The 23,340-nt window shown below is 38.4% G+C and overlaps 2 long non-coding RNA genes across 2 annotated transcripts; one reads left to right on the top strand and one right to left on the bottom strand.

Annotated features, from left to right (window-relative positions):
* Nucleotides 1-459: 459 nt before the first annotated feature.
* LOC127975407 (uncharacterized) lies at nucleotides 460-9,626 on the bottom strand. Its single transcript, XR_008157512.1, has 3 exons — nucleotides 9,376-9,626; nucleotides 4,467-4,666; nucleotides 460-2,007 (listed from the first exon to the last, which is right to left on the bottom strand). It is a non-coding gene; the product is annotated as an uncharacterized LOC127975407 (long non-coding RNA).
* A 9,309-nt stretch (nucleotides 9,627-18,935) lies between these two features.
* LOC127974567 (uncharacterized) lies at nucleotides 18,936-22,335 on the top strand. Its single transcript, XR_008157323.1, has 3 exons — nucleotides 18,936-19,632; nucleotides 20,204-20,320; nucleotides 21,116-22,335. It is a non-coding gene; the product is annotated as an uncharacterized LOC127974567 (long non-coding RNA).
* The last annotated feature ends 1,005 nt before the right edge of the window (nucleotides 22,336-23,340 follow it).

Genomic DNA, 23,340 nt, shown 5'->3' with positions numbered 1-23,340 from the left:
CTAAAAACCTTTTTGAAAACTCAAAAATTATTGGCATGTGGCCACTGCCGTAGTAGTCCTATACACAGAGACTGAGTAAGCTACATTTCTGGTTGTTTAATTGACTAGTTAACATTCAGACACAGACTTGGGTCTCGCCAAAGCATGTGTCAGATCAGCAGCATTACGGCCTACAGTACACCAATGCACCTTGTCTCCTGGCACACGGCCACACAGATCTGAGCGGCCAAGAAATGTTGGACTGTAATACTCTAGACTGGATGTGGTTCATTGCTAGTTGAATAAACCCAGAACAAATCCCAAAAATCTTAAAAAGAAAATGATTAAGTCTTATATACCATAGAGTGAGTTTCAGTTTCACTCACAATCTGACATTGCTGACAATGCTGTGAATTTAGGATTCTTGAATTTAATTGTATGCATATGAAAATTGTTCTCCAAAATATTACTACAGCAGAATTTTGTTTTTAAAGTAAACTTTTATTAATATCCACACCAGGACATTAAAAAGGCACATGCGGAGAAAAAAAAAAGGTAACAAAAATATCTTATACATTTGCGTTCTACTGAAACATGAAAAGAAAAACACACAGTAAGATAATGAATTGAACTATAGCATAACAAGTTATTATGGTTATCATTACAAAAACATATCTAGCTGAAAATCACTTTCTACAAAATCCCAGAAAAATACAGAAGTTACAAACTGCATAGTAAAGGCCCCATTTGGACATCAGTCCATTGTCTTCACATTAAACTTGATTTGTCAAATTTTGCAGGGAAATAAAAAAAACAGATTATCTCAGTTTAACTGAAAGGATAATGCTGTAATAAAAAAATATTTGAAGAAAAATGATTATAAAATACATTGCACAATTCTCCTCAAATTGTAATATATTTGTAAAACATTTGCATATTCAACTGAATTCTTCAGCCATGATTGATTTTAACACAAAATACAGAGAGACATTTAGAGAGCATTTAAAACCCCTTAAATTTGTTTCTATTTGAGTGCTGAAACAAAAATGAAAAAACACAAAAGCTAGATGAAGATGCTTTTTAGTGGTCGATGACACAGTTTGTTGTTGTTTTAGTACGAACTAAATATTCATACGTATTCTGCTAAACATTCTTCGCACCTTAGAACAGATTTAACCTGTTGTCATAAATAAGCTGCTCTGATCTGCCTTCTCTTCCAGGTGATTGCAAGCCCAACGCAATTGCATAGAAATTAAAGACAACAGCTCTCTGTCCAACAAGTGTGTGACACACAACACACTGAGCTGTCCAATCAGAGTGCAGTATCGTTCACCGCTGCCGTGGGTCTCACACTCATACATGCAGAATCTACAGAGCCTCACATACCATTTCTAATAATTCCTGTTAGATTTAATTTAGTAATCAGTTATTGGAAAAATACATAGGGAATGTACACAGGCCACTTTATTTTTCTGAAAACTACCAAACTAAAACAAAACAGTTTGCGTGTTATAAAGTGCATTATGCTAAAGATTGTACCAAGACAGACTAGATAAAACTGTTAAATTTATTATAAGACATTTTTTAAATCGCTTTCTTTAATTGATTGGCTAAATGATTGGCCTTTAAAAATGACATTTTCTAGAAAACCTCATTAAATTCACTATAGAACTACCCGAATATAATCTTTATATACTTGGAGAATCCAAACAAGTGCTTTTGTTCAAATACACAGTTTGTTGAGTACTTTGACCCAGACCCGTACAAACTCTTTCTTAGATTTTCCTCACACACACACACACACACACACACGCGCACACGCTAAGTTCATACAGCACTTAGAACATTAGATGCTATAACTGCTTGAGAAATGCCAATGATTGAAGTCATGTAGAACAATTAAAGTGCTGTCTTTTATCTGATGTTGGGGCACATGCATAGTAAAGACCCGTTTGACTCCATCAGCCCGTTTCCGCTCCGATCCTCCATTTAATGGATTTTCACATTATTTGTCTTGACTCTAAAAACCTGAAAAGACACAAAAGAAAGAGGAAATGTGTTTAGTGAAATAATATTTCTTGATATCTGACCATTTCAAATCAAACACATTTGATTACTGAAAACTGCCAGGTTATCTCATCAGGACTGGCTTTTGTCCTTTAAGATGTTCTGTTATTGGATTTTTAATGATTTTTTTCTGTTTTGTAGGATTTTAAGAAGGTTGCAGCAAATAAACACCACAGACAGGCCGAGTGCCAGGTTGAGAGATTGAGGCCGAAGTTGACGGTGCCTGTGCGCTTGGTACAACATGGAACAGAAGCAAAGACGAGGCATGTGACAGAACCTAAACCCGGAGAACTCCAGAGTTTAGTCGCTCCATGCGGCTTAAACAAGCAACTCGAGGCATGCAGGTGATTAAGAACACAAGACCTGATCAAACATCCACATTCGTTTATATTTATAGGGTTGCAATGACTCTATCGCTCTCTGTTTCATTGTCAGAAAACTGGATAAGTGGAAGTTTTTGTATGATGGTCGGCGTCTGTATCGTGACGCAAAAAACGCACCACCCTCTCTGCTTCTCTTTCATTCTTTATTTCGCGATTTCCCTCTCTGCCTCTGGTTGTGTTCCCTAAATGAATACTCATTGGAGTGTTACTGTGTCTCTGTCTCCCTCCTCCTGTCCCGGCTGAATAGAAGACTGAATTGAGCAAACAGTCAGCCTGTCAGCTCAATAGGCAGTCTGACCATGAACTCTGAGTCCTTCCCAGGCACCCAGCATCATCGTCAAGAGGGGGAGGGAGAGACAGAGAAGGTGGGGGGGGGGGGCAGACAGACTCAGATTTTGGGGGGCCCTGGTGCCCATTTTTTGGGGGAGCCTCATCGTGGTGGTTCCCAAGGCTGGTGCCTGCATGGAGAGGCGAGAGCAGCTGCTCAGAAAAGGGGAGCCTTGTGTGTATGTGTGTGTGTGCAGACAGGAGAGTGTCTGCCCCTTTGCCCCAGCCACCTCGCACGCTCCCAGACGCAAGCTGCTGCAGATCCTTAGTTCCTTTTTTTTTTATCTGATGTGCTTTGGCTTTGTTTTTACTGTGCATAACTAACCGTGCCGTCCCTCAGCCACTCTTCCCCCCAGTTTGCCACCTGTTTACTGTGGCACACTTAGATTACTGAAAACAATGACATGATTGTAGACCCAGTGTGACTGCAATCCTGTAATTCTCTGCTACCTGCATTAAGAGTTGTATCACCCTTGAACTACATAATTCTTGTTTTGGAATTTAAAACATAATGTTACATGCATTTTTTATGTGATTAAAAAAAACAGGAAAACAGGAAAAGTTTTCGTTTGGCCACATTTGCAGTTTGCAAAAATGCTTTGTGTTGCTGTTCTGAAAGTTTGATTTGCACACATTGATATCCTTTTCTAGTAGTTGCATTGGTTATGCACTACCTTTCAAAAGTTTGGGGTCACAAAGATGTTCCATGCTACTACAGTATAACATGAAGGTACCAAGTAAATCCCATGGTGCTATAGTATTCCCATTTAATACCGCCATCATACCTCATGGTACTTTGGCGGCACAGGACATTTTTGTAAGTTCTAACATGCATCTTCTTGTCTTGAACAGAGATACTGAGCTCTGGACCTACGCTAGTCCTCCACTGTATTGTCTGGACTTTCAGTGATGGGATTTAAACAAAGGCAGTCCTCTAAGAGAATGAAGGACAATGGCCTGTATTGTTTACTTTGCTACCTCACTTAATCAGGCACAGTCGGCTCGAATTGGTGTTTTGGTTAAGCGGTTTTTAAACTTATAGTTTCCTGGCCTTAATAACAGTGCGGCACAGTAAGCTCGCCACGGAGAACAATACTGGACTTGTCTGGCCCGCGACTCTTAGAAACCAAGACGTACAAATGGAGCCCGTCCTCATTGAGACCTCTCTATCACGCTCTCTGCTCCTACTCTTGCTCTCTCTAAGCATGTTTTCCCATTAGTTTGTCTTTAAATAGATGCTAAATAGTCAGAGATGTTCGCTTATAGTTATGTAAGACCAAAAACAGCAATCGGTTTAGCTAATTCAAACTCATGGGAAAGCTAATATCATGACGACCACAGCTGAAAGCAGAAGGGAAGTCTTGCTGTTCTTCTCAATAATGGCAGCACGCCATCTCCTTGGCTGGCATGGTACGACGACAGGGCAGCAGAATCCCTGATGGCGATCTATTCAGCGTTGATGCCTGCAGATGCAGCTCTGCCTCAGCCATTGTGTCGGTGAATGATTTAATGCAAATGACTACAAAACATCTCCCCGCCCCCTTCAGCGCCTATCACAACCAGGACGTGTGATATTCACAATTAACAAACACATCTGCTGTTATGAACAGTGCCTTTTAACAGGGGGAACGAGAGGGGATAGTATGTGTAAACGAGAAGAGGTGAGAGAGAGGAGGGTGTGAGACGCAGGAGAGTGATGGTGGGTCATACCTGCTTATTTTCCACTTCCATTTAATGCCCGGCTTGCTCTAAGATGGTGGCTTTGTGCAAACTGCATCTCGTGACGGGAGGAAGGGGGCAGGCGAGCAGCGAAGGGGAGGGGAGCAGCAACGCCAGCAGGACGACAGCCACACAACCAACCTGCCCCGCTTCTTCACTCTTTCCTTTCCCTGGCATCAAGGATGGTTGGTCTGTTTGAGAGTGAAAACGAAAAGATGAAGGGCATAAATGCATCAGCATGTGAGGGCATAAGCAAGATCAGGCATGCGCGCACACACACGCACACCTTTTCATGTCTGTTCTCATGGTAAAGTCTGCCCTGAGCATGCAAATGACTTTCATTATGCAAATGCATGCAAATCAGACCCAGCCATCTGAGAATCAAGGCTGGGAAAAAAATCTACACAGAGATATTGAATGAAAGAGACAGAGAGTGAAGGATAAATCCTTTGGGTGGCAGGAGGCGGCTAACAGAACTAAACGCTGTGTGGAGGAACAACGGTGTCCCAGAGAGCACAAAAATGGCCGTTTAAGATTGGAACATACTCTTTCTTCATGGCATTTTAGTGTGCACACAAAACGCAAACCCTATTTGAGTGTTAAAAAGCTCACTATATCCATAGCTACTGATCCATGTCATAGTTCTAAATTAAAATATTGAAAGTTTTCCTGAAAGTATGCATGTTGACAGAGCTCTGGAAGCATAATGGAAATGGAAGTCAGATATATCACAGAGAATGTTCTAGACAACACTGAAACACTCATTGGGGTGGAGGATGAAATGTGTGAAATCATCTTACATGCCATGTTAAAAATAATCTAGTCAGAGTGGAAAATTATATTTCCTGCCCACCAGATAAAAATACAATTTTACCAATTTTACTTTTTTATATTGAATTTTATACATTTAAATGGAATAAAAAAAAGTTTGATTGGAAATTAAATTGTATATATGTAAAGATTGTTTTGTGAGTTTTTTAAAACTCCACATTTAATTAAATGTGTTACTTGCAATAACTTTGTTACATTTTTTCTTTCTTTTTTTTTTTTTGTTGTAATATTTGAAAATTGTTTCTACACCATTTTTTTCATAGGTCACAGAGATATGGCAAAAATACTAGCCTCTACCCAGAAAGCACCAGAATTACCAGTACCAGCCCAAAATTGAAACCCAATCTCACAGGTTCATCTTGAGCCATATCTTTAGAGGATGGACTATAAATCCCTTTTAATCATCTCGGAAGCTCAGGGAGTCTTAATTGTCTGGTGGACGGTCCCACAAGGGGAAACCACTCAGCATGGTTTCTGAGGTAGCTGAGGTAGAGATGGTCTTTGTTTTAAGGTGGCGTTAGCTGGGCCGGAGTGTGAGAGAGTTTGCTGAGGGGTAAATAAAGAGGGATTGAAGGGGTGGGGTTCTGCTGAAAAGCAGCAAACCGTCCCTAATTGGCACTTGACATTTTTTTGCTGTGGCTGGATAAAGTGGACCCTCTCTCAAGACCACTCCAAACGCTTGCTGGAAAAGTGCCTTATGCAAATACTGCAAATAGGAACCATTGTCTGGCCTCTGACATTAACAGCTGAGGTAACAATAGGACTGTGTGCTTTCAGTGGACATGTAGGTGTGTTGAAGAGAGCACAGGACAATGAGGCAGAGAGTGGACGGCATGTGAAAAGCCATCCAAATGATGCTTCAAAAAAAAAAAAAAAAAAAGTCATTTCACCAGAGCGAATACTAGCTGTCCATGCCAAGCTTTCAACAGAATGGCCCATTAAAATCAGACAATCAAGCAGATGCATGATTTTACAACATCTGAATATTTGTTTACTTCAGTTGGTCCTCCAATAAATCTATGAGTGTAAATAATTCATATAGCAGCATTCGATATTATTATTCAGCTATTTTCAGACACGGTCTAAACATGAACCCATTGTGCAATTACCCATTCATTCCTTTAGACTAAATTTGAATGTTGAAATGAGAACGGTGTGGTCTTCTTGTCGCCGTACAGCGTGTGTGATGAATCAGCCTTTCATGTAGTCAGGACAGCGTTTGGCTACACCTGTTACCGCTGAGTGTTTAATCCCCTTTGTGTGTGTGGGCCCATTGACTTCTCTAACAGCCCAAAGGGAATTCACAGTTCTGTGGGGCGACGTTAGGGCAGGAGGGGGTCAGAGAGAACGGCGTCTATTCCTCAGTTTCCTCTCCAGCAGTGCAGCCATTTTGAGGCTCTGTTGGTGAGTTCCGTCCAAAGAAAGAGAAGCATTGCTGGGGGCAGGAATCAGAGCGGCGCTCACTAAAAGCAGCCTGGCTGATGTGACTGGGATGCTGTCAAAAGGTTGGTAAAGGAATCCATTGTCTCTGTGACAAGTGGACTGGCTCTATTGACAGTACAGTTGACGGGAGAGTGGAGGGGGGTGGTAAAGATAAGGGCACAATGCCTCGTTTTCTAGTTGACACTTGAAATTGGAAATGCTAAGTGCAAGAAAACTGCCATTCGAGCTTTTCCTTTCTGTTCCCTGCTCTCCAGAAAAACTGAGGAGAGACCGTTCTGAGTTTTATTTGAAGCCAGCAGCAATGGCTTTCATTATATCTCACATGCCTTGATGTGTCCAACTTGAATGCTAACTGCAACCTTAATGCTGGACAGTCAAGGTATGCTAACAAATTCAAGTAATTTGCCAAGAAGCATCACTTAAATATTATTAACAAACACCTGAAGAATATACTCTGAGATATTTATTTTATTCTACTTTTGTACAACGATGAGTGATATGATCTGCTACATAGAGGTAAGTTTCAGTTTAGGTCTTTTTGATAATAAATGCATTTATACAAGGAAAGCAGGCAAAATCAGGACAAAACAAATAATTGCAAATTATAGCAAAAATTCTAAAGCTGCCTTTTTACTAACTCTGACAAACAATAGACCAAAAGTCATTTATTTACAATTGAGTGTAGAATTAGAGCTGTGTGAAGTTCTGAACATATGCGAATACTGATTTGAGCTTCAGTTGTGTGGAAATTCTTTTTTTTTTTTTTTTTTTGGCTAGTCCAAATGCAACCACCAGACTAGTATATTTGACAGATATATTTGAAAATTCATTATTCATTAGTTTTACCATAGTGAATAAGCGGGGCGGATAACAACTGCTTCACAACCAGTTTGAATGTTTTATAGGACTGCCATAAGTGAATGCAATGTGACAATCCTAAACAAATAGCAACTTTTGTCAGTGATTTTAATAAATTTGTTTGGTAGAAACCAGTCTGAAACATTGGAGGACACGATCTAGTCAATGCAAAAGTGCATGTAGAATTTTTATACACATGTAGCACACATTTGATCAATCTGCCTCAATCTCATTTATCTAATCAGTGACAACATTCAAACTCTATTTGTCTTTTGCTCTGAGAGATCTACGGTTTAATCCCTTCACCTGCAATGCAGCAGCACTGTCTGTGGCTACAGCAGTAATGCAGCGCCTCACCACATAGATTCCATTTTCAACGTCTAAAATGTACCTGTTACTAAATCGCATTACTAAATCAGTTTACTAAATGAAAACCTTTAAATCTCATTTAACATGTCCAAAGGTGCGATGATCTGGTGGCTGATGTCCATCTACTGATCACAAACATAATAGTGAAGCAGAATTGTGGTATTGGGCTCCTTATGGCCAAAGACTTTTCAGGTTCAGCTGCTGAACCCAAAGACCTGTATTCAGGACCATCCCAACAAGCTTTGCCACTAAGAAAGCGGTCATCCCAGATGCTGGCTCCATCCCAGCCCCATTTATAACCCAGCCAACTGTCACATCCAATCAAGAACCTCTCAGCACAAACTTAACAAATTCGAGTTCAGACAATTGTTGATTGTTTCTCAGCACTGGCACAAGGTCCGAATGCATCTAAAGCTTAGAATAGCAGCCAAATTTGTGTGGGAACGCTTTAGCCCGTTAATTATTCAAACACATGAGTTGAATTGAGGGAGTCTGGGTTGGTATTGAAAAAGACAATGGGGTCTCAACTCACCAATCTTGTTTAACAAAGGTAACGAGTGAATGAGCTTTGTGCATTCGCTGCAGACTAATACCGTGGAAAGCACCAGACTGGGTGTTAGACAGGCACCTGTGGGTGATCGTCATGTGGCCCTAGTGTTAAGCCTCGGCCTGCTGCTTTGTGCTTTGAGACTTACAGATTAAACATGATCATGTTTGACCAACTCACCACTGCCCTGAATGTTCGCATAAACCAGGTTTTATGCATACAAATCTGCAGTTTTTGTGTATCAGAAGTCTCATTCTACAAAATAACCTACATTTAATAAGTGCATCCTGCTGATATTTGTTCAGCATTATTTTCATTCTATGCATTATTTATAATGAGAGGTGTTTTGCTTACTGGTGTGAATGTGCATTTTTCCTGTTCCTCTTAATTTTTCTGTGTTTACAATGTGTCTATGAATTGAACATCCCATTTATTTGTCTATACTAGCCAGATCTAGTCCCTGAGTAATGCATTTTACATCAAAAGACATTGCAGTTGAGTTTGAAAATTTCACATCTGCTCTTATAATTTGTTTACTTTCATTTTTCATGCACATAAGTATGACAAATATGAACAAGCTCCATAACAGGCTTCTCAGAAAGAAAAACAAATTGATGTTTTGTACTTGCATATTCCTTTAGTTCTAGGTTAACACACCTTTTACAATCGCATTAAGACCAACTAAGAGTGGAAACACTATTTTTACATGCATTATAAGGAGGGTAATGACAAGGATTGGGCATTACGAGGAAAGATGATGCTGCAAAATACTTTATATGAGAAGGGGGAGCAATCATTGCTTGTTTGTCGAACAAAAAAATAACAGTTGAAGAAAAAGAAAAGGCTGCTTACCTTCTCTATCAGCAGTGATGGAGGCCATTTTGTGACTTGCTCTCGCAAAAAGATGCAGAGATTGAGGAGGAGAGAGAGTGAGGGAGACTTAGGAGGAAAAAGAGGAGAGGAGAGGGGTACAGATCTCAAGGTGGGGTGATGCCTTTCAGGTGTGTAATGGGATTCTTGTTACTTTCGGTTATCTAGCTTTATGAAGAATGAATAACACTCATACAGCTAGATAACCAAAGATAACAGCCAACCCCTCCGGCCACCCGTCCTCTTCCACCATATGAAAAACCCAACCGGGGTGGAACTGGGACCTGAAAAGGGAAGATTTTTTTTATTGTTATTAATTTTGTAATTAGGACTGCATTGAAGTCAACTGTATTTATACTTGAACACTAGGGTTAATTAAACCTGATGTGTTTAACACAAGTCATTCATTAATGATCATGACTGTGCTAGGGGTGTCTTTTATATAGACTACTAATTATTTCTCAGGCATCGCCTTTCAAAGCTGACTGGTTAAAACTTGCTAGTATAAACTTGGCTATGAGTTCACCAGTCTGAACTGTTTTTTAGAGATGCAAGGGGTTCATTCACTGCTTGTTGTCTCTGTCTTATTTTGCAGGCTGATCATTCTCCCTGTGTGAGAGATGGCTTCAAACGCACCCCGCAAAGGCTGGGATTTATTTTTAAATGGGAAGATAGACCCTGGCTGTGCTGATGAAAAAAAAGGCAAAAAGAATAGTAACACTGCAGTGTTGTTTTAGTTTTCTGCAAATTTACCCTCAAATCGCTGTTGTTTGTGTTTCAAAAGCCTGTCTTCCAGTGCTAAGTGGCAGAATCATGAGGTCTCTCTCTCTCTCTCTCTCAGTTTCTCTCTCTGTCTCAGACTCTCAGTCAATCTGATTTTATGCAAATAAAAGAGGAGCTGGTCCAATTAAAAGCCTTTGTGTGAAGGGAGCCCCTCCCCATACACTCTCAGAGGTGTTGCAATCAAAGAGAAGAGGGAGAGGGAGAGAGTGTCATCACTTATTACAGCCTTTCAAGCCTGGTGAAAATGGCGACACGGGCGAGTTCAAACCATTTTATTTACTCTACACACAGCTCATCATCTAATTATTTTACTAACAGCACCAGCAAATTGTTAACAGGAAAAAAAAAGTCCTCAGCCAACTAGCCTTTTTTGATTGTAAATGCTAGAATACTTCCCTGTAAATGAACAGTTAGCACACACAAACGTGCTTTCATGCATGCTCAGAAAAAAAGCCTCACAACTGAATATTAAAATGTCAATATAAGAAAAACAATAATAATATTTTTATATAATTATGTGTGTTATCTCACACCAGCCTCACAACAACCGTGTACATCTAATTAATAAAAATATTCTATCCTCGATGGTTTATGGAATTTTTGTAATTTGTTATTTATTTATTTATTTTTGTGATGGTGGCGGTGAGATGATCACAATATTCACGTCACATAATACGTCACTTCAAAAGGTTACCTGTTTCTTGTAGGCCTACTGCAAAAATATTGATTGATGGCAAGATTGAACGGGAAAGTACATTAATTTACTGATCTGTTAGACTTGACTGTAACTAGTTGGTTTCCTAAACTGATGTTTAATCCACTCCACCTAACACCGCAGAGACACAGTCGTGATTAGCTGTTTTCGTGTGATTCAGATAAGCGATGCTTTAGGCTTTAAAAAAAAAGATTAGTTTTTTATGTCTCTTTTTAATCTTAATCATTCGAATCAAACAAATCTAAAATAAATTGCTGATTTAGGATCTTATCAGAAAAGAATACAAAATATTGACCTTAGGTTTCATAAGAATAAGTTCAATAAGAATACGAAACTACAGAGGAGACATTCATTGGCCTGTTTGTTTCTTTGTATCTGCTTCTTTAGATATGGTAGGCTGTATCTGAATTTATTTTAAGGATTGTGTCGACGTGAAACGCGTGCAAGACAACATTGAGAATGCATTAATTTGATTAGCTGTTTACGAGTAACTGAAAACCTATTAACATGTGAATTAAAAATGAAGCAATTATAAGAATAAGAAACGGAAATTTATAGACTGTTGTATAAAAAATACTACAGACCGAAAAAAAAAGTTTGACTAAACTTCTTATTTACAAAGTTTGATACGTTACACTAAATCTTGTTATTTGTCGAGGAAATTTCTTTTAAGATAATTGGAATGATTCGAGTTTTGTCAAGTAAACTGGTCGTTAGCTATTATTTTCATGTGCGTTTTATTCCTATTCAGTATTTTGTGAAATTAAAACAAACAAACAAACAAACAAAAAAACTAAAAATGTTCTTTGGCTAAAAATAAGTATAGCTATTAAAAAAGGCTCCTTGGTTGTGTGTTTGTATGTGTGTGTGTGTGTATGTGTATAGAACAAAGGCTAATACGATAACAGTACATACATTAAAATCAGAATATCCTAATATTTGTTGCTACCTGTGAAACTTGTCCCTCGTGTAAAATCTCTCTCTTTCTCTAACAGACGTCCTAAATGGGGGGGAAGGAAGAAAAAAGAGCACACCGTCAAAAAAAGAACTTTTTTTTTTTTTTTTTACTTTAGAAATACATTTCCGACTGAGTATTACAGCGGTGTATAGGCTAGTACATTTTGGAATGATATAGCCCAGCTATAACACAGTCCACATGAGCAACAGAGATGAGATAGACCACACCTTAAAGTTCGCGGTGGGGATTTTTAAACGAACCTGATATAGACTACAACCTGGAACAACTTTTTGTGTGTGTGTGTGTTAACATAAATGTACAATTTACCTCACATAGCCTACTTTAGACTGCTGATATTTTACTGCATCAATGAACATAGTGTATAATGCAAGAGATGCACAGTCCATAAGGATTCAATCCATGAGTGACGCTGGTCATCCTTCGGTCAGTTGTCACAATCTTATTGTTAATATTTTGCAATGTTGTGGTGTGGGGATATGTAGCTCTACATAGTCTACATATACAGGCTACATGTCTGTGTAATATTTCCAAACTTAAGTCATAACACAGTATATACAGGTATAACGCATTAATCATATAAGATAAATGCGACAAAGCGAAGCGCGCGTGAAAGAGGCACGTGGTGAGCAGACACTCGGCCTTGTGATAAATCTGAACGCTGGCCATCAGAATTAGACACGTCATGCGAACAGGCCTCTTTCTCATAAACACCACACAATACAAATTACAGTCATTCAAGCCAAGGTTTTTAGAAACAATTCTTGAGTGTATTTGCTGCAAAGTTCTGTAAATACACATTATAGCTTTCCTGCGTCAGCTAGTTGGAATGAATCAGACGAACGAATTATTTATGTTATTCTTGTTTTATTCTGTGGCTTAATAATAAAAGAAGCTTCAGTCAAAACTCATCAGATAAACCACGATGTTTCCCACGGTACCTGTTTATCAGAAAACTGGTATATATTCTAAATGAAGGCGTTTTTTTCACACATAAAGCTTACTGCTGTAACTCAAATTACTCTAATTTGTAAAAAGCCTTTTGACGCTGACATTTACAGACCAAAGATATGTGAATAATAATAAAATAAATAAATTCCAAAAAACACTGACTTATTCAATGGCAACAATTTACAGATTAAAGTAAGGGACCGAAATACAGACTTATGAGTTGAGTCTTCTTAAAGCGAATCCGTATAACAAATTCCTAACCTTCAAACCATCTACTGGCTTCTTTCTGTGAAAAATGAGATGACTGCCGATACGATACTATTGACTATTTTCTGTTAATTGCTCCCAAGAAGGATGCACGCGCCCTGATCACCTCTAACAGCCTCGCGTCTCGAGCGCCAAACCCTACAAGGACCGCTACACGCGCAACCTGTTCTGGGACTTATTTCTAACAATTCTCGCTTTACCCTTAAATAAAATCATGCAGTAGCTTTATGAATGCATTCTACTATACAGACATAAATAATAGCGTATACTCACTCCTATCCACGCGCATCGACGATCTTTAGGACGGTTCGCAATGATAAATGTGCGCGTGCCAGCTGCGTGCACTCCAGAATGTTGTCTAGCGCTTCGGTCCTCCGCTTCATGGCTGCGGCTCCGCGTGACGTTGCAGTGGCCCCATCCATTCAGCGTCTCCTTATCGGGCTGAACGCAGTCTTTTCACCCATATTTCCCATTGAGATGCTCCTCTCCTCCCCTACGGAGAGTGAAATGAGCTGCTCGTTTTCCCCCCTCTCATCATTCCGCGTATTAAATGCTTGTGGGCCTCAACCTGCAAGCCAAAAAAACATATAGCATATTGTAAGCCCTCCCCTTATGACACGTTGCGGGTACAATTTGTCCCCACCCTCTTGAATTAGCAATGCAAGGCTTTTTGAATGTAAGGAGAAGCATTTTAATTTGCACTCTTTTGTTAACAATTATAATAGGCTAAGTTGTCTCTAACGGTTCTTGCGTTAGACATTATTTACAATGAATATAATGTATAGATTATAACTGACATGCAATGACTAAGTTTGATACTCTCAAATAAGAATATTTGCTGTGTAAATGCCTACACGTTCACTGTGGAGTTTCTATATCTGAGCCTCAGGAAGGCCTTGATTGTTGTGATGCAGTGGTGAAATGAGTGCCTTTTGTAGAAGAACTAAGAACACTTTGACTTAGAGACTCCTTTAACTGTAACCCACAGTCTAAATCAAGTGCACTCGCTCCCAGCAACCCTTTGTCTTTGGCTTTTCCTCTGTGAGTGTCTAGGAATGTGACCACTGAATCGGCAGGGTGAAACCGTGCAAATCAGCTTTAACCGTCAGGACCGAGAGTAGACCCCAGACAAGGGGACAGAAAGGGGTCTCGGTCGGTTGATTATCATAAGAATCAGATCGCTGGGGATAAAAATCTCCTTTGAATAAATTACCGGTTCAATAGGAGGCGCGACTGCCAAATAGACAACTCTGTCAGAGGCCGCTCGTCTTGGTTTTTCCATCAGTCGTCCGAGTCCCCTTTTCTAAAAGCTCAGACTCTTAATGCGTCCTCTGTCTCAAATTCCTTCGATTTCCATTGCTTGTTGTCCTTTCTCCAGATCTGGATAGCACGCGAAAGCCGCAGTTACCAGGGCACCGAGGGCATGCGGGCCTAGAACCCTTCGTGAAAGCCAACCCGTCGAGAAGTAATGAGTTAGAGATAATGCTCCAAGGCATCGTGTCCAACAGAGATGCTGTGAGAATCAGACAGACACCGCTCAGTGATGGCACGTCCCAGGGTCATTATCATCAATTATCGACCAACAACATGTTTCTACTAGTCCATTGCTTTAACACGTCTCAGTCATTTCCCGAGGGATTCTCCAACACGTTTTTATCACTAGGAGGTTCTCCTAAAAAAAAGGAACACTTTGCGTTTTATGCTTTCCCAATTTAGACCTCAGGCCTCCGGAAAATGGTGGATAGGCTAATAAAACCACACAGAAAATTCGGAAGTTCCAGATTTCCGATTTCTCCTCAGTGAGTAAACAGTCCGTCAATCACATTTAAGTATATTTCTACATATAAAACCGTGTTATTATTCGCGGCATTATATGCGTGTGTGCTTGAGACGCTGCTTGGGAGAAATTATTGTATGGTTTTCTTAGCCAGCGCGCGCTCCAGAAGTCAGGCTGTTGAGATTTATTCCTAATAAGAGCACGTGTTTGCAGGAAGGCGTATGACTAACTCCGCACCACGATTTTTGGCCACGAAAGTGTCCTAGGGCTCTCAAAACGATTATCCGCAGTAAAACTCATGACAGGGATTGAATTGCATGGGCTGAGCTATTCTGGTCTTTTCACAATCGGCCTCTTGGTAAAACGTGAGCTCGGGCTTCAGGAGAACGCAACGTACATTGGCACACAGCCTAAATCCCGCTTCCTGCCAGTAATGACTCAGGAGTAGCCTAAATCTTATGTTCTATCTTGAAATTGTGTCTATGCATTCAGACAAATGTCGGTAAAAAAAAATGCATGGTGTTTGTGAAACTCGTGTTTTTATTGAAAGTGATTTCAATTGAAATAGGCTAGCAGGGTGAATGAGATGATATATGGATACTAAAACAATGAAATGATAAAGAAAGAAATAAGCGCAGAACAATATAATATCTCACAACTGCAGCATTACAAACTTTATCATCCTTTGACTTTTCTTCAGGTGTTTAGTCATTTTTCTCTATGTGATATTATATTAACTATTCATCAGTGCATCACTTTTTATTTGCAATAGACTGGTTGGTTCTGCTGATTGTAATAATAATTATCAGGTGCAAGTTGTTTTTCACCTGATTCAGCATTTAGAAGTACAGTACAAATCTCAAATGTGGTTTACAAGTGAACACATAACAAACTAATTATATTGCAAGAGGGTAAGATAGAGTGGAAGTAAGGTAAGTCCACCACTGAGTGTTTGATTGTGTGTGTAGACAGCGATAATAGTGTAGAAAGACCTATATTCAAAACAAGTCTTTATTTTGAGCTGTTATACGTGCTAGGCTGTACTTGGAAGTTCTGGTTTTTGATTGGAATGCTGGTCGGTTCGGAACCCGATACGTGATTAGCAACTCAAATGTCATCTTTTGTTACCATAAATCCAACTGAGTATAACTACTCAGTAGAGGAGCGTGCCTCTTGCATTGGATAACTGCAAAAATAATAATAATAATAATAATAAATAATAATAATAATAATAAAATAAAACAAACAAAAACATTTAACATACCTTTGCTAATTCTGGAAAAATGTTCCATTGTAACAGTAGGCTACCATCAACTACACATTTTTAATGAATAGGCTTTTGTGTCTTTACAGGGAAGATATGTGAACATTAGACATATAGGCAAATACTGGTTAGGCTATTGAACTCTCTATAACACAAACAAGTTTTACCCCAACCCATACAAAATTACTGGTTATTTGGAAACGGTAAGAGCTGTTTTCTCAATGACAAATCCCCAAGCCTGGTCTAAATGAAAAACAAAAATGGCGTTCTGACATCTCCCACGCACCGCCTGACAGGGTTTGCAATTAACCCTAATTTGCATATGCAAATGACCTGGAAATTCGTTTTGACTACAAAATGGGGTCGAGTGAAGCAGCAGACGACTCGGAGATTAAATGCACACCTTTATGCCATATATTGTAATCTTTATGACTGAAATGATGATAGAATATTTATTTGAAGCTGGAAATGATCAGAAAGGCAGAGTCCGTCGTGAGATTGATCTCCGTTGTATTAGGCTTCTCGTTGTCGTTCATTAAAGCCATTGTTGCTAGTCTGGCGCCGGTTAGGCTCTGTCCTCACAACCACATTTTAGGTGTTTAGTCTGCAATGTGGTAGTTAACTCTTTCTGAACTACGTCCAGTGATTGAACCGTATTCAGTAGCCTATTGATCAAGTAGCCTATTCCAAAATCCAAGTCTTAAATTCAGCACGTATAGCCTGTTGTTTAAACAGTGAAATTGAAGCATCTCACTCATCAGCAGCCAATCTTTTGGTAGATCTTGTGCTGAATTAATTGCTTAACTGATGGGGTTGTGAGAGTTTATGAAGTTTATTTATTGAGGCCAAAATTAGTCTACAGTCAAATGTTATTGCTTAATACATTGCGTACAAATTGTTATTGTTAGATTACAAAGCAGAATCTATTATTTATTTTTGACTATAACTTTATATTTGTTACAGGCTTTTTAAATAATTAATTTAGTCATTATATTTATTGTATTACGAAAAGATCATGTATTTAGAATTTGATACAGCCTATTAATTAAATAAATGCAGTGTTTGACACGTTTATTTGACAAAATGTTAATCAAATGTACCAAAACGCATACGTGACGTCGTGAAATTAGTCCCGTGTTATGGTGTGGAAAAGGAGAAGCGTGTGTGAAATAAATTCTTTATGTGTGACCTCTGCCATTACGGTAGTTAATTATGAATCTATCATATCAAGAACGGCAGTTTACATATAAGAATTTAGTTTTATATTTTAAATTAACGAATTTATTTAGCAAATTAACGAAATTATTAAAGTAAATCTAGATTGGATAATCTGACCATTGAATCCGTGCCAACTTTTAAGCCTCTTCGTTGGCCTGTGCATATATGTAGGTGTTGTTGTATATGTGTCTGATTGTCTTATCAAGGTCTGTCATTCCTAAGCAATATAGAGAAAAAAATAAATAAACGGACGATATTGTGTCCATATTTGTTTCAAAATGTTTTATTTTTTCTGCCATAGCATACCTTTTCATAAGCAATAAATTGTTGATTTTGTTATTGTAAATTGTTATAAATAAACCCTTATTTCTATATGATCATAACTGTGACGCGAATAAGCTCAAATATAGATCCTAAAGGTTTAGGATGAACATTAAATACTTAAGGTCAAATTTGGGAGCTAGTTATATCAACCCCTTCAATTTTCGTCTGCCATCTATTATAGAGCTATTAACCTTCCACAGCACAGACTGAGGATGGATAGACGTCGATGGAAAACTTCCACCCTGACCATTCCCTTTCTGACTTAAAATAGAAAGGGGAAAAGGAAATAGAGTTGACTCGCTGACTTGTTTGACTAATCCTTCTCTTTTACTCTTTTATGGGATCAAAGAAAACACCGAAAGAGGAAAAAGAGCTGTAATTCGATGCAGGGGGGCAACAGGGCTGATTATCTTTTTCAATGAGTAAAGCTACAGGTGTCTGAAATATCAGCATGGTTCTCTTGTAGGGCGTAAAATAAGTGTAAGATTGAATCAGGAGGACCTGGGTCAGACTACAAAAAGTAACCCAACCGTTAACCAAACGTGCTTCACTCCAAGAATTTAGAGTTTAGGGAGCTTACCTCTTCACCCGATTCCACTCTTTGATAATTTGTTATTAGGCTATTTGTTTGTTGTGTAGTTTTGTTTTTCGCTCAATTGTTTCAATTATCTTGCCAGTATGATTACCTGTGATTAGCTTATGTCAAAAACTATTCTATTCTATTCTGTTCTATCCTATTCTATTCTGTTCTATTCTATTCTATTCTATTCTGTTGGAATAGCCTATGACTAAGCTTGTTCGCGTTCTCGTGTTCTGGCGCTGTCCGTGAAACGGTGCTGAAGTCAGTCCTAAGGAATTCGATTTCGTCTAATCCCACGATGTAAATGTTTTGTCAGATAACATAAAAACTTAAATGGTTTTAGTCAAACATATTATTTAATATGACTGAATATACCTGAGGTTACACAAATGAAAAACATTTTAAAGTAGGCTACACTCTAAAAACGGCTGGGTTATTTTTTAACCCAAAATGCTGGGTTGAGTCTCTTGGGTCATTTTGTTGGGTTATTTAATTTGTTTTTAAACACTTTTGGGTAGTTTCAATTTACCAGGTGTTGGGTTAAACCTGCTGGGTTGCGTCGCTGGGTTGTTTCAGGCCAGCGCTGGGTTATTTAACGCGCCTTGAAGATGTTTAAATCGCTCCCCAACTGTCATTTTGGAAGAACAACGGGGCAAAGCCACGGCTTTCAACTGTTTTAAGGTAAGTTTATTTAATGTTTTCAATAATAATTATTTTAAATTGGCAGAATTATAACTTTTTTTTGCAGCAACAATACTGTTAAACGTCTACAGGCCAACATTATTTACGTTAAATGATGAACTGTTTACCTCAAACGGCCAACCTACGTTACGCGACTCGCATAATCGTGTTAAGGTATCTGAGACGACAGATTAATAAAGTTTTATTAAGTTTCAGACAGTGACTGATGGCTGAAATATGCGAATACCTGTGAAAATAGAGGAAAAAGTAGTTTCTGACACTGAAAAGTGAATTTGATATTTAAGTGAGTCAAATGAGTTCAAAAAGTGAATACGACTTTCTGCTCTAATGTAAACGCCTGCAGTTGTCCATATCGACATTTAAATCATACAAATTACGTACAATATAGTCGGATCGCAGGTCTAAAAGAACCAACGACCCAGTTCAAGTAAACCGGTTCAGTAATTCTCGAACAAAGTGATTCCCGGAAAAGAATCGACGTCTCAGGGCATTTCAAAGTGCGCGCACGCACAGCGAGTGACGCTGGCCGCGTTAGTGAAGTGATTTGATGCTTTTGTGGTTTATAAAGTCTTTTTACATACAAATTATAATTCAAAATGTGTTTTTTTCCTGTCAGAAAAGCGCATGGATACATTTGTGAGAGAAAAACTCGTCGAGTGCAGTCTTATTGAGGCGTCTAACGGTAAGTTCGTGTTTATTATACATTTTACATAATTGTTTGTCTGTGATAATCAACTAACGTTAACCCTCACGTAACTTAAACGCACATATATTTTTAATTCGTGCTATAGTTAAAGCTGCACCAGAATGTACCTAATTTATGAGCGTAAACATCATATATTAATTTTCCAGATCGTGTTTTTGACTTGTCCTTATCACTTTGGTACATCTATAAGTTTTTATATATGGACTGTTTTACCTACGTGACTTGTCATAGAAATGTCTGTGTGCGCGCATGCAGTGTGATCTCCCTTATCTGTGCCAGTGACTGTGTGTGTTTGATATAGCCAGCATATTAACATAAAACTGTGATTTATAATGACTGGAACATCCCATTGATTAGACAGTTTGAAAGCACACCTTTCAGCCAATCACTATATCATATTCTGCTTCTGTAGAGCAACTCATAGGTGAATTTAACTCATAATCATGATGGGTCAATTTCATGATTAACTTCACACAGTTAATTGAACTGAATCACTGTTATTAAAACAATTTGTATTTTTTCTTTTTTTTTAAACTTTATTTTAAAGGTTGGAACAAACATGGAATTCCTTAACTGAGCAGAGTCCACAAAACCCCATCCAACTGTTGTGGTGATTTAAAAATGCCAGCAGATCTCTCAGGCATTGATCATAATCAATGGAAAGGTAAGGATATTCTGCACTATTTTCAAAAGGAATTGCAAATTGTATATTTAATTGTATTTTTCCACATGTGGACATATACATTGTGACATAGTCCAAACTCAATTGAAAAGCATTTTTATTTCAGATGCCTTACACAGAAAGCTGTCAATTTGTGTCAAGGGTGGGACTATACTATGGGGCGTGTTTGTATTGGGAGATATTTTGTAGTTTTTACCCCAAATCTCTCACTGTTTGCACTCTGATGCACGTCAGCAAACAACATTGCAGTTCTACTCTTATTTACCTAGCTGCATCTTACCCTATATTTTATTCCTCCGGTGAAAAGCATTTGGTTAATGGTGAATATTGACCAATAGTACCATGTGGCTCTAACGGTTAGCAGGGGATAGTAGCTGCATTTGGGGTAAAAATGACAGAATTATTTATTGTGTGAGGTGCCAAGAATATAGGTAGATCCGGGTTGCACTGTCTGTTCTTTATCACACATCTCTCGGAGTGGCAGATGCCTTTAGTAGTGCCTTAACCTCCATTGTTCAAAGCATTTTGCACAGTTGTCTTTGAGTGACGTCACCTCCCAATACAAACACTCTCCATAGTATGGTCCCACCTCTGACAAAAATTGACAGTTTTCAATGTGAGGCATTGGAAATTCAGATGCTAAAGATTCCATTTGAGTTTTGGCAGGTAACATGTGCAACACAGTGAAAAAACAGACATGGTAATTCATAAAACCTCATGTACTTGTTCTTATGTTGCATCTATGCTAACATTAGTCTGTTTCTCTCTTATTCCAAGGTCACCGTAGCCACCCGTATCCAGTCTGTGTCCAGATCAGATGGAGATCATCATCTAGAAAGGACCTCTACATCCCTGAAAGACAGCGGAGACCAGGACAACTAGAGCCCAGATACAGATCCCCTGTAAAGACCTTGTCTCAGAGGAGCACCAGGAAACAGATGATTCTTCTGCACAATCTGACTTTGCTGCAGCCTGGAATTGAACTACTGGTTTCGTCTGGTCAGAGGAGAACTGACCCCCAACTGAGCCTGGTTTCTCCCAAGGATTTTTCTCCATTCTGTCACCGATGGAGTTTTGGTTCCTTGTTTTTCTTTAGTTGGGGACAATTAATATCAAGCGATATCATCCACTTGATTGCACAGAGGGACGATACATCACTGAATCAATGACGAATTGACTTTAACTGAAAACTGAGTGTTTACTTTTGTCCCTTTGCATTATTATACACTATTTTCCTATTTAATACTGTAAAGCTGCTATGATGCAGTATTTGATCAATATGACAGGCTTATTACTCATAATACATGGAAAATACAGCTACAAACTGACTTTGTTTTTCCATTTGAAATTTGGCAGTCACTGTGCATTCATGAAAACTGAAACCGTAATTTTTGTTCAGTGTTTTTGAAACTGTTTTTGTTCAAGATTTGCAATTGTGTTTGGATTGTCACAATTTGTCACATGTGGAAAACGCAATTGAAAATATAATTAGCAATTCCTTTTGAAAATTGTCCTTCCATAGACAGGCTCTATAACGGAGTACACTGCTCTGAGGTGTAGATCTTTGCTTCAGAGCTTAAGTGTTTGACAATAGTTCACCCCAAAATGAAAATTGTCACTAATTATTCACCCTGGTCTGAAAGCTCTCGAATATCAACGAAAATATCTTAACTTGTGTTCTGAAGATGAACGAAGGGCTTACGGGTTTGTAACGACATGAAGTTGAGTAATAAATGACAGAATTTTCATTTTTTGGTGAACTATATGTTGAACTACCCTAAGCAGTGCACATCTACCTACGTAGGAGTCTTTATAAACTTGATATAAATTTAAGGACATCTTTAAATGATTTTACATTTAAATTTAAAGAATGTTAATTGTCAATGTCATTTCACTGTGTATTTAAATAGCTAAAAATCTCAAAATGTAATAGTTAAACAGCTAGACACAGGTCATTCAGAAATAATTTTCTTATTTATTGCAAATGTATTTCTGTGATTTTTATTTATTTATTTTGCATTTGCTGGAAACAAAAAAAGGGAAAATTTCATGTTGTTTGTCATTGGTACAAATTTTTTAATGTCAGATGGCATTAAAAATATTTTTTTACACTCTAAATAACCTGTATTCTTCATTATTTATTAATCCATGATTGCTTTGTTAAGCAAAAGTGAAATTATGAGAATAACCCAGCAAGAATAACCCAGAATCATAAAAATGCAAACCCACAAATGGTAAAAATGACTCTATCTTGGGTTTTCTCAATAACCCAGCATGCTGGGTTAAAATGTGTAAACCAGCATGCTGGGTTACTTTAACCCAGCATGTGTTCTGTCCAATATTTACCCAGTGCTGGGTTGCCAATTGGGTTATTTTTAACCCAGCCATTTTTAGAGTGTACACGTAGATAAAGGTAAATGTGCCAAATAACAGCTGTTCATGTTCAGTTGTACGTGCACCGATACAGATAGTCTTTTGAAGAAATAAGTTAAACTTTTATATTCGGCGTAGCCTATAACGTGATGGAATTTAAGCCTTCACTGACTTAGCTTTTGAATTTCTGTTTGTTACCGTTTTGCGCAGTGGCACGTGGTAACACGTGGTGCTCTCATCTGTGCGGCCTGACGTTTATCACGTCAAATATTCGTAAATAACGTAACTCTTTATATGTCAGATTACGAGCGAAGACTCACTAAATGTATTTGTATAGAAAATACACAATAAATAGGCAGGAAAAGTCTTGTTAAAACACAGGATGAAAGTTGTACAATATTATTTATACTACTAGTTAAATAGGTTATAGGCTATATATGTGTTTATGTGCGGCTGGTTAACAAAATAGAATTGAGTGCACGTCTCTGTCTTTTTCCTTGTCCCCTTCCCTTTTCTTTAGCAGTCTTTGCAGAGAAGTGTGTCGCAGCATGACAACTACTTTTACAGGCTTCTTAGATGCGGCCAAACTCTATCATCCTGATGGAGGCTATCTGAGATTAAGTATACAC

Source organism: Carassius gibelio, chromosome B16, assembly GCF_023724105.1.
Source record: "Carassius gibelio isolate Cgi1373 ecotype wild population from Czech Republic chromosome B16, carGib1.2-hapl.c, whole genome shotgun sequence".
NCBI lineage: Eukaryota > Metazoa > Chordata > Actinopteri > Cypriniformes > Cyprinidae > Carassius > Carassius gibelio.
This window is presented reverse-complemented; position numbering and strand designations above follow the sequence as displayed.